General features: G+C 45.4%; 2 long non-coding RNA genes across 2 annotated transcripts; both read left to right on the top strand.

The window, feature by feature from the left end:
• LOC110433402 lies at positions 3,982–4,777 on the top strand. The gene is made up of 2 exons (XR_002450817.1): positions 3,982–4,078; positions 4,485–4,777. It is a non-coding gene; the product is annotated as an uncharacterized LOC110433402 (long non-coding RNA).
• LOC110433294 lies at positions 8,167–13,514 on the top strand. The gene is made up of 3 exons (XR_002450663.1): positions 8,167–8,427; positions 8,553–8,642; positions 13,038–13,514. It is a non-coding gene; the product is annotated as an uncharacterized LOC110433294 (long non-coding RNA).

The raw sequence follows: 14,459 nt of genomic DNA, 5'->3' as shown, positions 1-14,459 counted from the left end.
TACCTGTGGTAAAATTGCATGATACTCTGGAATATGATAAGTTCAGAGGCACACATTTGTTACATGGTATTGTCAAGGACAACATATGAGATCTGATAAAAGCACTCTGACAGTTTGAAGAGAAGCATCTTTTTTGCTCGTAGTTGCCTCTAAAAGATAAGAATTTCCATCCATTAGTTAACACCAAGCTTCCGTTTCATTGCACAGGTTCATATTATTTTCTCAAACATTGCACAGGTTCATATTCCAGTGGTGATGATACTAGTTGCATGCAGCGTCAAACTGCAGTGAGGTATTTCTTTCCCCCTTGCTCCAACTCGTTGCTTGGGTATGAGAATTTGAGAATAAGTCACTTGAGAAAAATAGTTCCTGAATGCATCAGTGACTGAGTTTTTGTTTGATGGCAGAGATAGAATAGAACACGTGTGTTGGTCCTGAATTGGCATTAAGCTCATATGGGTGTGGTCTGTTGTTCTCTATGTCAGCTGGTCTAATAACAGAAATGCCTAATAAATCGTAGGTACCAGAAACAGCCAAATACCTTACTGAATAAATAAGATGCCAGCATGCAGCTGTCAGCTGGCCGCACAGTAGGAACGAGGCCTCCGGCCTCTATCTGTACACTTTCAAGGCCGATCAATTTCATTGCTTCTGTTATTTTAGTTTGCCCATGCATCTTCGTTTTGTTCAGGCTTCCCATCTAAATATTGAGTTTAAACTTTCAACAATGGCATCATTGGACATGAACTGGAGGATCAGTTATGCATGTGCTGCATATTAACAAAATATATTATGTAATTTAAACAATGACATTGGTACTGAATTAACACTTCGACTGCTTGGTGCTCATATCGTATTAAACACAACCAAAATTTCAACTTCTCCTAGTAATGTGGGCTTCTCCTAATGTTAGTAAATGTCGCCTAGTGAGGATTCCCTAGTGCTATGACTAGTGGTAGTGTTTTATTACTAATTAAAATACTAGGAGAACTCTACCAATTTGGTAGTGAAAGTCCAAATCAGAGAGATATTAATCCAATCGAGAAAATATCCATTCAGAAAAGTAACTGTGTAAACGCTCATTTGTTCGCTTTATTTTTTTTAGTTTGGTGTCAAATCATTTGATTTCGCTGCTATCATGTTATTGGTGTATCTGCAGTAAGTCAACAACAATACACAAATAAATGCATGGAGACTTGAGAGAGAGCTTAACTTATGTGGGTAGCTGGTGCTACTTGAGAAAATAAAATAATGCTCTGTCATGATAATACAAACATTTTACCAATCTAACTGATAAGTGATAATTGCCTGAATTGTTTCTGCAAATTGAAATTAATACCAGTCATTCAAAAGTACAATTGTTATTCCAGTCTACATTCTATTACATAGTTTTAAATCTATTTTTATTGATAAAATCAGAGTAGCGATAATCGTACAGATCTATAAAACCAGGAAGAACTATTTATAAAACCAGGGAGAACTATTGATAAAACCAGGGAGCAGTTGTATTTGGTTAACCTGATTATAGCCAGCAAACACACCACTAATCCTCCATTTGATGGTTTAATTAATTCTTCCATACTTGCATTTACTAAGAAAAAATCATAGTTCTGGGTGTACCTTTCTGCAGTGATTTCCACTTTTCTTAATGAAATGACACGCATCTCTCCTGCGTCGTTGGAGAAAAAAAGTGATTTCCACTTTTAGTTGAGGGAAACCGCCTTGTGCTGGAGTTGTGGTAGTTTGTTTTGGACGGTAGCACTATGCACACTACGCTGGAGTTGTGGTAGTTTGTCTTGGACGGTAGCACTATGCACTCTATGCTGGAGTTGTGGTAGTTTGTCTTGGACGGTAGCACCGTAGCACTATGCACCATAACCTATTTTTTTTCCTTAGTTGAGTACAAATCTATAGGAAGCTTAATTTTCATCATTGCATCTTGGGTGGTCAGTTGAGTATGATGAAGGCCTCCGTAACTTTATAGAATAGAATTTGCCTCCGTAAACATATGTGCCTTTGTGGTGGAAAACAGGAAAACTAAAACATTGTTCTTCTTGGTGTCTGTTTAGTGGATAGTGTAAACAATGTTCTCTTGATGCTCTGTGATGCTCACATTTAACAGATAAGGGTTATGTGGGGATGAACTCTTATCCTAATGTTCTATGAAGTGTGCTTATTACATAGTATATTCAAATGTGTTTATTACCTGTAGATCTTAGCTCTCAGTTATACTTCTAAAGCTCTCCTATACTAAGTACTAATACTCTGGGACATGTTTATTTGGTTTCATATGTGTTTCTTCACTAATAGACCCATGGAAATTGTCCTCAGTTCTGCAGGGGCATGATCAGTTCCCACATCCAGTGTTGAAATTGTTCGACACCTACCCAAGCTTCCATTGATCCAGGTGAGTCCTGCTGCCATAACCCTTTGGTTGATAGTCAATCACATTTATGTCTGGACATAAAATTGCTTACTCTTTACAGAAAACAGTTCAGAAATTTGTTCTTCACCGTTTGCAAACTTACAGTCATCTAATGACTGAGCACATAGCAATGCACTTCGGAAAAGTGTTCTTAAACATGATTAAGTTACGTTGTCAAAATTAAATCAAGTATCAATCATCCAATTAATTCTTGTCAATTGGGACTTACGAATTATGATAGCTTTAGTCTTTTAGACCATAAGCTAAGGCCTATTCGTATTTCTAGGACTGGTCTGTGTTTGTCAGACATAAGTTTAGTCACATTCGATATTTCGTGAACACGTAGATTTGTTTTGGTACATCCATTTTCTGAAGTTTGTCATTTTCAGAAATTGTGTTCCGACCTATATATAAGTTTTCACAACAGTCATAGTACCGTGGAACTTTTTGGGCTTATGTAACTCTTGTTTAATATGTACTCCCTCCATCCCAAATTGTAAGTCATTCCAAGAATTTTGGAGTGTCAAACTTTTCTAAGTTTGACCAAATTTATATGATAAAATAATAATTATTATGATACCAACTAAATATAATTAGATTCTTCTTTAATTATATTTTCATAGTATACTCACTTTACATTATAGATCTTAGTATTTCTCTCTATAATTTTGGTCAAACTTGAAAATGCTTTGACTCTCCAAGATTCTTGGAATGACTTATAATTTAGGATGGAGGGAGTATGTATCTGCATCTACTATTCTAAAACATGACGACTTCATTTGTGTATAAAATCCATTTTGTTTTTAAGCAGAACAGATGTTCAGATTGATAAATTAGCCAGAAAAGATGTTAACTTTTCTTGATATAATTAGCCAGAATGTTATCCCGTGTGCTCTTTAATATAAAAAGGGATGTTATCTCATCTGTTTGTAATTGGGGAACACGCCCCTGCTCTTGCTTGATCCAATTGCAGCTATTTCAGTACTGGATATTTCGTCATGAAAAATATCAGTCGTGAATGCCTGTTTTGTCAGACCAGTTGGGTGTTTGTTAAAGATCAGAAAATTCCAAGCTCGTGTTTTCCCTCATATTGGGTGTTTATGATTGTCAAGTTCTTCAATCTTCAATTTAGTATCAAAATATCATTTGAAGCCCTTAAAGGTGACCTATCAAAGGATTAGTACAAACTGTCAGAAATCTAACAGCAAAGTTCAATTGAGTGCCTACATTCACCAAAGCCCTGTAGTCCATTTCTTTGCTTTAAACATAAGTACATAAAACTTTTGCTTCTATTAATCAAATATTTTGAGTTCATAATTGCATCTCTAAGATTTAATATTTGTATGGTACATGGGAAAGTGCTAAACGTCACATGCATGCAGATTTTATAAAACTGTGATGAAAATAAAAAATCGTTATCAATTAATCCTCAAAGGGCACTGTAAATCATTATCAATTGGAGGAGACTTTTTTCTTGTCAATTGAAGCTATCTATGTGTTAATACAGGATTGGGGATCGTGCCCTGTTTTGGAATGGCGGACCCAGCAGAGAAGAAGAAACTACGGCAACTGAAGGAGGAGCTTGCGAATAGAGAACGCTTGCTTGAGCAGGAATATGGCAAAGTGCAGAAGCGTCTACAGCGCTCAATACAGGTACATCTCACCCTTTTCAATTGGTTAACGCTCAATATAAGCCAAAAAATGATGCCTTTTGGATGCGCAAACAAAATTCCCACTTGAGTAAATTTCATCAGCGACCCTTAAATTTGTCTCACGTTCTCCCTTAGGTCCTAGTATTCTCAAAATGTAAACTCTAAACTTGCTAATTATATCACATATTCACATGAGGTCCATCTTCAGAATTTGTGTTAAACCATCCATGTGTCGTGCTCATTGACCACACCTGGATGGTTTAACACAAATTCTGAAGATTTAGACCCCATGTGGTACAATTAGCAAGTTTAGAATGCTAAAAATACATTTTGACAATACTGGAACCTAAGTGAGAACACAGACCAATTTAAGGACCACCGATGAAATTTACTCTTTAACTTTGCAGGGGATTGAAATGTTTGCAATTGGTGCAAATGCTGGCCCTAGAGCATTTCATAAGCTGATGATAAGGAGACATTACCGAATTTCAAATATTTGCTCGACAAAAGTGGCTGGTGCACCAGTGTTACCACCCCTACTCCCACTCAAGCAGGCTGCACCAGAGAAGCAGCGGACTTATCACATTGTCAAAATTATTGGGAAGCTTGGACGCCAAGTCTTGCTCCTTTTTCAAGAAAATGATATGTACCTCATTGGATTCAAACCTTTCCACCAAGACAAAAAATATTAATGATGCAACACCTTGGTTTAGGTTTGAGCGTCAGCCTTTCCCCTCTTTCTTGAATTCAATTGAGATTGCATACAAATCAAGCTACACAAACATGTGAGTTATAACTTACTTAGAGCATCTCCAGTGGTTTGCTAAACACACTTGTTATCTTTATAATTTGGCAAAACTAAACAAATGACCCCTCCAATGGTTTGCTAATCAACTTGCCAAAAAATGGCAACTTGCCATTCTGCAGCCTTCGACGCGCAAATTTGCGCGGCTCGTTCCGCTTGCTATCGCGAGTTGCGGACGTCGCGGCCTCCTCTCCCGCGCGAGTGAATTTTCATCGTAGGTTCCCGCGTCTCCCGGACTCCTCGCGCTTGGCATATACCCCGTCCTTTCGTGTTGAAACCAGAAAACGTCGCACATCTATTCCCTGGCGATTCCCCTGGTGATCGGCGAGTCGCTCGCGGCCCTGCGTCGTCCGGCCTCCGCCTCCCGCCCGCGCGTCGTCGGCCCTGCGTCGTCCGGCCTCCGCCACCCGGCCGCGCGCCGTTCAGATCAAGGTACGTAAGTTCTGCCTGCATCCTCCCTAGGGTTCTTGGTCCAGATCGTTTGTTCGATGGAGTCCAGATTGTTCGATGGAGTCCAGATCGATTGTTCGTTGTTGTATGGTTCATGGTGGTCGTGGTACCCTGCATGATCTGCAGATAGGGTCCATATGCTTGATCTTCTTGATGTTTCAGATAATATATATCCGTGAATCAAAACAATGGTTGATAGTTTCTGTTTGTTCCCCACTGTCAGATGTGGTCTAAATTTAATTTCTGTTTGCTGAGTTTTGATCTTCTTCATAAAATTTAAAACTGTTGTATATATCTAGTGGCTTTGTCATTGATCAGTCCCTGCTAAAGTTCTGTCATTCAAGTTCCTAAATTGGATCTAGAAGAACAGTACTCATTGTCCTGCTCTGTGCAATGCCAGTAACTTCCAACTGTACCCAAGATCGGAGCCCCCTCACGGTTAGTTCTTGGAGATCTTTGTGGAGATGATGCAGTCGATGATTGCTTCAGGTCATCAACAGTCTGAGCACCCAGGATAGGCCTTTCATCTCGGTTTACTGACGAGATGGAACAAGGAGATTTGCTTTGCACCTTGTCCACTGTTGAGTTTTCAGAAGAAACCAACCAGGTAGAGAGGCTAGCGTCCAGAGAAATTTCCTTTTTGCTCGATATGCTGGGGCTTGGACCTACATCTGGCACTATGTTTACATTCTCCTTATCGAACAATTTACCATGCACTGGTTGGGCCTTGAGACTCTTGACTTCGTTCCACTGTGACAGATTCTGAACCGGGTTTAGCACAGGATGAACATACTGGCATCTATCACGGAGTTTCTTTGTCGCAATTAGAGGGCTCTCTGCCTCTACAGAGGTACCACTGCTCTTGGGTGCAGGACTGACAACTTCTTGGTCATTTTGCTGATCATTAGACATTGACAGTGAGAATAGGGATTCGTGAGACTCCTGCTTGTTCTCTTCAGTTCTAATTTCCTCCTCCTCATCAACCAAATCAATCTTGCTTGTTTCTGTAGGGCTGCGAGGATCACCTGGAGGGATTCAGAGAGGAGATGAGCACGTAGCAGCCTGTTGGAGGAGAAGGGATCAACGGCAACTAGTAGCGCTGGGAGAAGGGATCACCAGCTTCGACGGCCGAAGACCTAGCGGCAACTACGTAGCGCTGGGAGAAGGATCGCGTGGACTACGACGGCCGAAGGGCAGGGAGAAGTCCTGTCAAAGTTAGTTGATGAAGTGGGCCTACTTTTCCTAATTTACCAAGCCCAAATAGCAAACCACTGGAGATACTAAGAATTTACACTTGCTATATGTTTTAGTCACTTGCCAAATTACAAGATTTGGCAAGTGATTTTTAGCAAACCACTGGAGATGCTCTTACTAGTTTGCAGATTAGTTCACTTTTCATCAAACACAGACTATAATATGTTGTTTCTTCCTTTGATTTGCAGTGACGACATTGAGATTGGCTATAATTGTCTTGATGACATATGTGATGTTTTATCCAAGTACAGTGTGGAAAATGCAATGCAGTGCACTAATGAGAGGCGCAAGGTCCTGAGGTGTGCTTGCTTCATGTTGAGTGAGGCACAGAGACTGGGAGAAGTGCAGGTGTTGATAAAGGAACTGCTGGCCACATGCAGAAGAATATCTATTCCACATTTGGTTAAAAAGATACGCTCATGGAAATTTTTGAGCTCACGGACCCTTCAGCATGTATGCGGCGATGATACTGCTTTGAAAGAGATTGAGTATCTTGTTCCAGGACTATACAATCCCCAAAAGAAAACATATGAGATGTGGAGGTTGGTGGGAAGGAAAAAAGAACAAGAATCTGAAGAATGCAGATTTGGAAGGAGAATTGGGAAAGAACTGTTGATCTTATGCTTTGAACAATGGTATGCCATCGGAGTCATTATGAAGCAAGAGGCTGCAGCAGGAAAGGTGAAGCCTAAGCATCTTAAGGTAACATCACTTGCAATATTCCACAATTACATTATGGGTTCTGCATGTTCTCCACTCATATTTTGCCACTGAAATTTGAATGCAGGAGAAACCAAAACACAGAGTGCTGGAAGATTTTTGCGCTCTAGTCCCACCACTGCCTCCGAAAGACAAGGCTTCAGCAGAACAATTTCTGATCTCAACAGAAGTGAAGCCTAAGCATCTTAAGGTAATATCACTTGCAATATTCCACAATTACATTATGGGTGCTCGATGCTCTCCACTTATTTGCAACTGAAATTTGTATGCAGGAGAAATCAAGTCACAAAGTGCTGAAAGATTCTTGCGCTCCAGTCCCACCCCTGCCTATGAAGGACAAGGCTTCAGCAGAAATTGTTCTGATCTCAGAAGAACGGCTTAACCTGAAGGTCCATGGCACACCCAAAGACACTCTGAAGCATAATCAGCCCTCAGCCTCCTGTGACGATGCTCCTCGAGCTTCTCCTTCAGACAAGATTGTGGTGAGGCACGGAGGCATTTCCCTATACGAGTCTGATCTTGACACTCTTCGTGGCCCGTGGTGGCTGACTGATGCAGTGATCGAATTCACATTTGCCAAGCTCTCCTCCAGCATTACCAACATTGAAGATGTGCTATTGCTGCCCTATAGCATAACAGGGGTGATGAACGCCAGCTCTACCAATGTCGCGCAACTAGAGAACAATCTTAGGCTTAGGTCACGCTCTCTGGTGCTAATGGTAGTGACTGACAGTAAGGATCCTAGCATCGCAGACAGCGGGAGTCACTGGAGTCTCCTAGTGCTAGACAATACCAGGAACCGCTTTGTTCACCATGATAGTATGGGGTTTGCTAATTTGGAGGCTGCTGAACATCTTGCAAACATGATCCGAGAGGGGCTCCCTGATGTACAAGATGCGCAGTTTATCAATGCTGCCACACCACAGCAAAGGAATTGCCATGACTGTGGCATATATGTCATGGCTGTGGCTGAAGTAATCTGCCGATGGTGGTCAAGGAACCGTGCTGGAGTTGACGCCACAGATTGGGTTGACATGGTGCTAAGAGAGTGCAAGGACCCTGATAAGGTGGAAGCTATGAGGACGAAACTTCTTAGGCAGATTGAGTCATACAAGACAAAGGTAACATCACTCACAATATTCCATAATTACATTATGGATGTTTTTTTTTTTGAAACTTCAGCAAGCTTTATTGATGGGTGGTTGATGTTCTCCACTTATATTTTGCAACTGAAATTTGTATGAAGGACAAGTCAAATCATAGAGCTGTAGGGTCAGCGCCTCTGGGGTAAACCTGCATCGCCAAACAACAAGCCTCAAGGTGCATCACTAATCATGTAAGTTGCAGTTGTTCATGTAAGCTGCAGGGGTAAGATCTCGGCAAAGCATGATGAAAATTCTGTAGTGAAATTCTCCATCCTCAAACAAGATATCCACTAAAAACATAAAAAAACATTAGACGACATTAGATTTCGGTAATAAGAATAGTGATACTTACAGCTTTTGAAATTATACTTAGCACGAAGCGTTTGGCAGCACGAATAATGACACATACATTTTGTGAAGTATTTATCAGAGATCATGGGGAAACAAAACAAGATGAACATACACTGAACTGAGTTGAGCTCCTCTTCACTTTGTGCCCTGATTTCCTGAATATATGACATGAAGATGTCAGGGAAGTTGTTGCTGAGTGATAGATTGATGAGCAGAGGGTTGTGTTGGCCGTAGCAGGCGGCTTAGATAACACACATCGCATGCAGCAAGTTATTGTATTAAAAATGACATCATCTCGTCTCCTGAGTCCTGGCTGCATTATTAGGCAATTGAACTTGCTGTTGCACAATTGTTTGAGCAGTCTTTCATACGAAGAGTTTTGTTAGAGTATGTGTAATGCAGGCCATGTGGCTAGGCCCATGAGGCCCATGTATTCCTAACTATATGGCCACCCTGGTTAGGGTTGGCCTAAGCAATGAATGACAGTCCTCTAACATGGTATCAGTAGGCCAGCCATGGCCGGCTGGCCACCTCCTCCTCCTTCCTCTTACTTCCATCACTTCCCCTCCCTCCCTACCTCGACTTGGGCGCAGATTACGGTCGCTCCCAGACCAGGATCTACCAGCGCCACCTCCTCCATGCCCGCGGGCGCGCTGCCGCCCTGGCCGCGGGTGACCCCGCCGCGGACGCACAGGCGGGTGCCGCGCCAGGAGCCGGCGCTGCCGCCGCTGGGGGAGCCGAGGACGGCCTTCTCCAGGGCGCGCCCGTCGGGGATCCCGTCGCCGCCTACGCCCGCGCCGCCGCCGCCGCCGCGGCTGGCCTCGGGATGCCCCTGGCGGCGCCTACTCTCCCTCCTCCTGCGCCTTCTCTCCCCGCAGGGGTGCCTCCTACACTGGAGCTGGGCGGGAGGCCCCTGGCTGCGCCCGATCTGCCCGGAGGGGCGCCTCCTGCACCTGGACTGGCAGTGGGCGTGCACGGTTCCCTCCTGACCGCGCCTGCTCTGCCCAGGGAGGCCGGGGGCGCAGGCGATCTGCTCCAGGAAGCCGCCACTTGGCCTGGTGCTGCCTTCCCCGCTCCGCCTCCGCCCACGTCCCGCTCCGCCGTCATTGCTGCCCTCGTCGCAGCCTGGGCTGCTGCTGCCGAGGGCATGGCCCACGTACGTGAGGCCGCCATCGCCTGGGAGCACGAACGTGATGCAGCTGATGCCTTGGCTGGTCAGATCATCGACGCGGAGCTGCTCCTCGGCCTACCTGCCTCGCCCGACGTTGGGGCCACGTCCTCGGGATCGGCCGGTCCCCGCGTGTCTCACACCGTGGTCATCTGGCACGACCCGGCCGACCCGCTCGTGACCCAGCTTCAATACCAGGCTGGAGGGGTCCAGAACATCCGGCTCCTGGTCTCGGTTGTCCTCGAGCCGGAGTCGCCTTCCTATGCCCGGTGGCGGGACCTGGTCCTCCTCACCCTCCGCTGCTACGCCCTCGACGACCATGTCCTCCGCGACACCGTGGGCGTGGCGCAGACCGTCTCGTGGCTGCGCCTCGACAGCATCGTCCTCTCCTGGATCCTGGGGACGATCTCCCTGGACCTCCACGACCTCGTCCGCAGCACTCCGACCGCTCGCGGGGCCTGGCTGGCGCTCGAGGGCCAGTTTCTGGGCAATGCCGAGGCCCGGTCTTTGTGTCTCGATGCGAGTTCCGGACGTTCGTCCAGGGCGACCTCTCCGTCAGCGAGTTCTGCCGCCACATGAAGGGCATGGCGGACTCCCTCAGCGATCTGGGCTGGCCCGTGGACGACCGTATCCTGGTCCTCAACGTCCTCCGCGGGCTCAGCGATCGCTACGCTCACCTCCGGACGTAGATCACTCGTCAGCGGCCTTTCCCCACCTTTCTGCAGATCTGTGACGACCTCGTCATGGAGGAGCTCCAGCAGGGAGTTCAGGTGCCCTCGACCTCCACGTCGGGGTCCTCGTCCTCCTCAACCGCTCTCGCTGCTACTCCTCCACCCCGTTCGACCGCTCCGCCACAGTCGTCGCTCCTTAGTCCTCTCCCTCCTGGGCCGAGCGGGGGTGGGGGGCCCGTGGAGGCCGCCGTCGCCGCGGCGGAGGCCGTGGTGCTGGTCGTGGGGGCACCACAGCGCCGGCACCTCCACGGGGTGCACCCTGGCCATCCTATAACACCCCATGGTCAGGGCGCATCTCCATGTGGCCGTTCCAGGCTTTCGGTGGCGAGCCTCGCCCGCCGGCGGCCATGCTTGCAGGTGCTCGCCTAGGGTTTCCCTCAGTGACCCCGTGGGCGGCCCCGTTCCCCGCGTCCTCGTGGGCTACTCCACCCGCGGCCTTGCCCGGGTCTGCCGGCTGGGACCAGGCGGCCTTGGCGCACTCCTTCAGCACCATGGCCCTGACACCTCCAGTTGGGCCGGAGTGGGTCGCCGACTCTGGGGCTACTTACCACACCACTCCTAACCTTGGTATACTTTCTTCTATTCACCCTCCATCCTCTCTCCCTTCGTCCATTATGGTCGCAAATGAGTCTTGTCTTCCTGTCACCTCTGTGGGTGCCGCCGGCCCCCATGGTTCCTTTCATCTTCCTAATGTTCTTGTTGCTCCTTCTATGGTTCACAGTCTTCTTTCTATTCGTCGTTTTATAGCTGACAATTCTTGTTCTGTGGAGTTTGACTCTTCTGGTCTTACCGTGAAGGATTTGGCTTCCCGGCGTCCTCTGCTCCGATTTGACAGCATGGGGCCCCTTTACACTCTTCGCTTTCCGGCATCTGCCTCGCCTCCTTCGCCATTTTTGTCAGCTGCCTTCGCCACCACTACCTCCACTACTTGGCACCGGCGTCTCGGGACGTGATGCCCTGATGCAGCTTAGTCGTAGTTCTGATATTCGATGTACTCGGGCTCACGATGAGCATTTGTGTCATGCATGCCAACTGGGCCGTCATGTTCGTCTTCCTTTCATAGTTCTTCTTCTCATGCGGCCCGTATTTTTGACCTTGTATATTGTGACTTATGGACCTCTCCTGTCATCAGTATTTCTAGATACAAGTACTATCTTGTGGTGGTGGATGATTATTCACATTATTCCTGGACTTTTCCTTTACGTGCAAAGTTTGATGCTTTCCTCGCGCTTGTCCACTTTTTCGCTTGGGTGTCCACACAGTTTGGCCTCACTGTCAAGACTGTCCAGTGTGACAATGGTCGGGAGTTCGACAACTCCACCTCCCACGCCTTCTTTCTCTCTCACGGTGTTCATTTGCGCATGTCTTGCTCGTATACCTCCTCTCAAAACGGCAAGGCTGAACGCATGATTCGCACCACCAAGGACACCGTGCGCACTCTCCTGCTTCAGGCCTCGCTTCCTGCTCGCTTCTAGACCGAGTTCCGCACCAACCTCAACATCACCAGTGGCTAGTTGTGTCTGTGGGGGGGCTCGTGTGTTGTACTTCTTTTCGTGTTCAGTCTGCAAACTCCGCTGCGTCGGCAGTTCAGACCGCGGGGGGTGTTAGAGTATGTGTAATGCAGGCCCATGTGGCTAGGCCTATGAGGCCCATGTATTCCTAACTATATGGCCACCCTGGTTAGGGTTGACCTAAGCAATGAATGACAGTCCTCTAACAAGTTTGATGATCAATCTTACTTGATTCCTCAATTTTGGGCCAGCTCATGCTGCATTCCTTTCATATAACACGAAAAGATACCTTGGCAGCTGGTAGATGTTCCCACCTCATACAATACAAAAAACCTTGGCATAAAGTATTAAAGTATACTCAGCAAATATAGCAGACTTAATGGTGGCATGATAACATTGTAATTTGGGATTCCAAATTCTGGTCAGCAAAGAGTCATCTATAACTACATTGACTACTACAAGTCCCCAAACTTTGCTATTATTCATAGACCTGGGAGCCAATCGCTGTTGGATCTCAGCCAAGGGTCCGATATTATTATTCACAGACTTGGTCTCCTTTGAGTCAAGTAGCTTAAACTGAAGCTATCCAATCCTGTGTAAAACTAGTCATGCATCATCTTAAACTGAAGCTGTCTAATCCTGTTTAAAACTAGTCCTGCATCATGCATAATTCTGGTGCTTTAAGAGTTTGATCAATTAATTGACATATGAGATTAACTCTATGATGGCCACATTCTTTGAGAACTGTTTGCATATTGTTATTGCCGACCCCTATGATGCTGTTGATCCAATTCAAGATGATAAAATGTGTATGCTTACTTGCAGGAGGAGAAAAGAAAGGTGATCCAATTTGTATTGGAAGCGGACCAATCCGGTAATTTGCATTTACTAAGAAGTGGAGGATCTCAAATATCTCTCTTAAAGATGTGATGCCAGTTGACAGCGAGTAAAATGCAAGAATCCTTTGCGTTCTCTAGGCTGACAAATATTTACCTCCAAAATAAATACGAAGGATATAATTTTGTACGTTACTGATGAATGCAATCTCAATAACTGTGTTCATGAGTGGTGTTTTGATTTTCTGCGCTAGTGAACCTGAGCGGTGTTTTTTATTTTTCAGTTTCTGATCTTACAGTAATGGCGAAGCCTTGTTGTTTTGTGTAGTTTGTGGACTTGTGTTCAAATGCTGCTGCCTTGCACAGCATCAGGTCCTTGCTGGTTAAGCTTTGACAATGCATGGAACTCCAGCGTAGCCAGGGAAATACTACGTATTCGTCAGTTCAGTTATCAATTTACTTGTGCTGCTTTACCTGTATGTGGTTAAAAATGATAAAATATTTGTATATAAATTGTTCAAGGTACTGCAGGAAGGCAACAAGAATCATGGCAATCTGTAAAGACAAATATGTGGAAAAATTCCTTCATCCAATCAACATTGGCCCAGGCCAGTTGTTGGCTTGGATCTGGGCATGTAGGGCTTGGTTGGTTAGCTTCTTAAATATGTCAAACCAAATATTTGGATATTATTTAGTTGGCCACCAAAACTTGACAACCTCTCACATTTGTCTTGTGAAACCTACGGTAATTTTTTTTACTCAACTTTAGCTTGCAACGGGTTAATTCTTTTTTCACATCTAGCTAGCTCATCCTCGGGATGGATTGACCCACCCGATCTATTGGAGCAACAGGTTAATGAATAGATAGCCCGGTGCGGTGCCCCTAGAGTACTTATTTGGTTGTATGGGTCACATTTGGTTCGCTCCACGGAGCAAAACATCCTATTCGCTGATCTGAAAAGTCATGACTAAAAATAGTGTTTGCTAATTTATTATAAGAGAAAAACACTATTGACCACAGAAAAAATACGGCTTACAAGACAAACGAACTGAGCCTACGGTGCCATAGTTTGCTTGCTTTTGTCCTCTCTAATTAGATTGTGTCGAATTGATTGAAAAAACATCAACTATTCTGCATCAACTTTACTTGCATGTTTAACATGGAGAAAAAGATTTTAGTGGCATGGCTGTTTCATTTTCTCCACAAAATTAGATAGACTTTTAGCTGTTAAGTCGCTATGGTGGGCTATGGGCTGCTCAAACCAGCCTGCTAGATGACTTCGGTGGGGTGGGCGTTGATGCATAACGGAGGTTAAGATGCGCAGACTACAGAGCGATATCAATGCCCCGCAATGTTAGACCATTCAGATACTATCCAACAACAGTGTTGGACATCGATTTCTCTTCTCCC

Source organism: Sorghum bicolor, chromosome 3, assembly GCF_000003195.3.
Source record: "Sorghum bicolor cultivar BTx623 chromosome 3, Sorghum_bicolor_NCBIv3, whole genome shotgun sequence".
In the NCBI taxonomy this organism is placed as follows: domain Eukaryota; kingdom Viridiplantae; phylum Streptophyta; class Magnoliopsida; order Poales; family Poaceae; genus Sorghum; species Sorghum bicolor.
The sequence above is the reverse complement of the archived record's forward strand: the minus strand, read 5'-3'. Positions and strand labels throughout refer to the sequence as shown.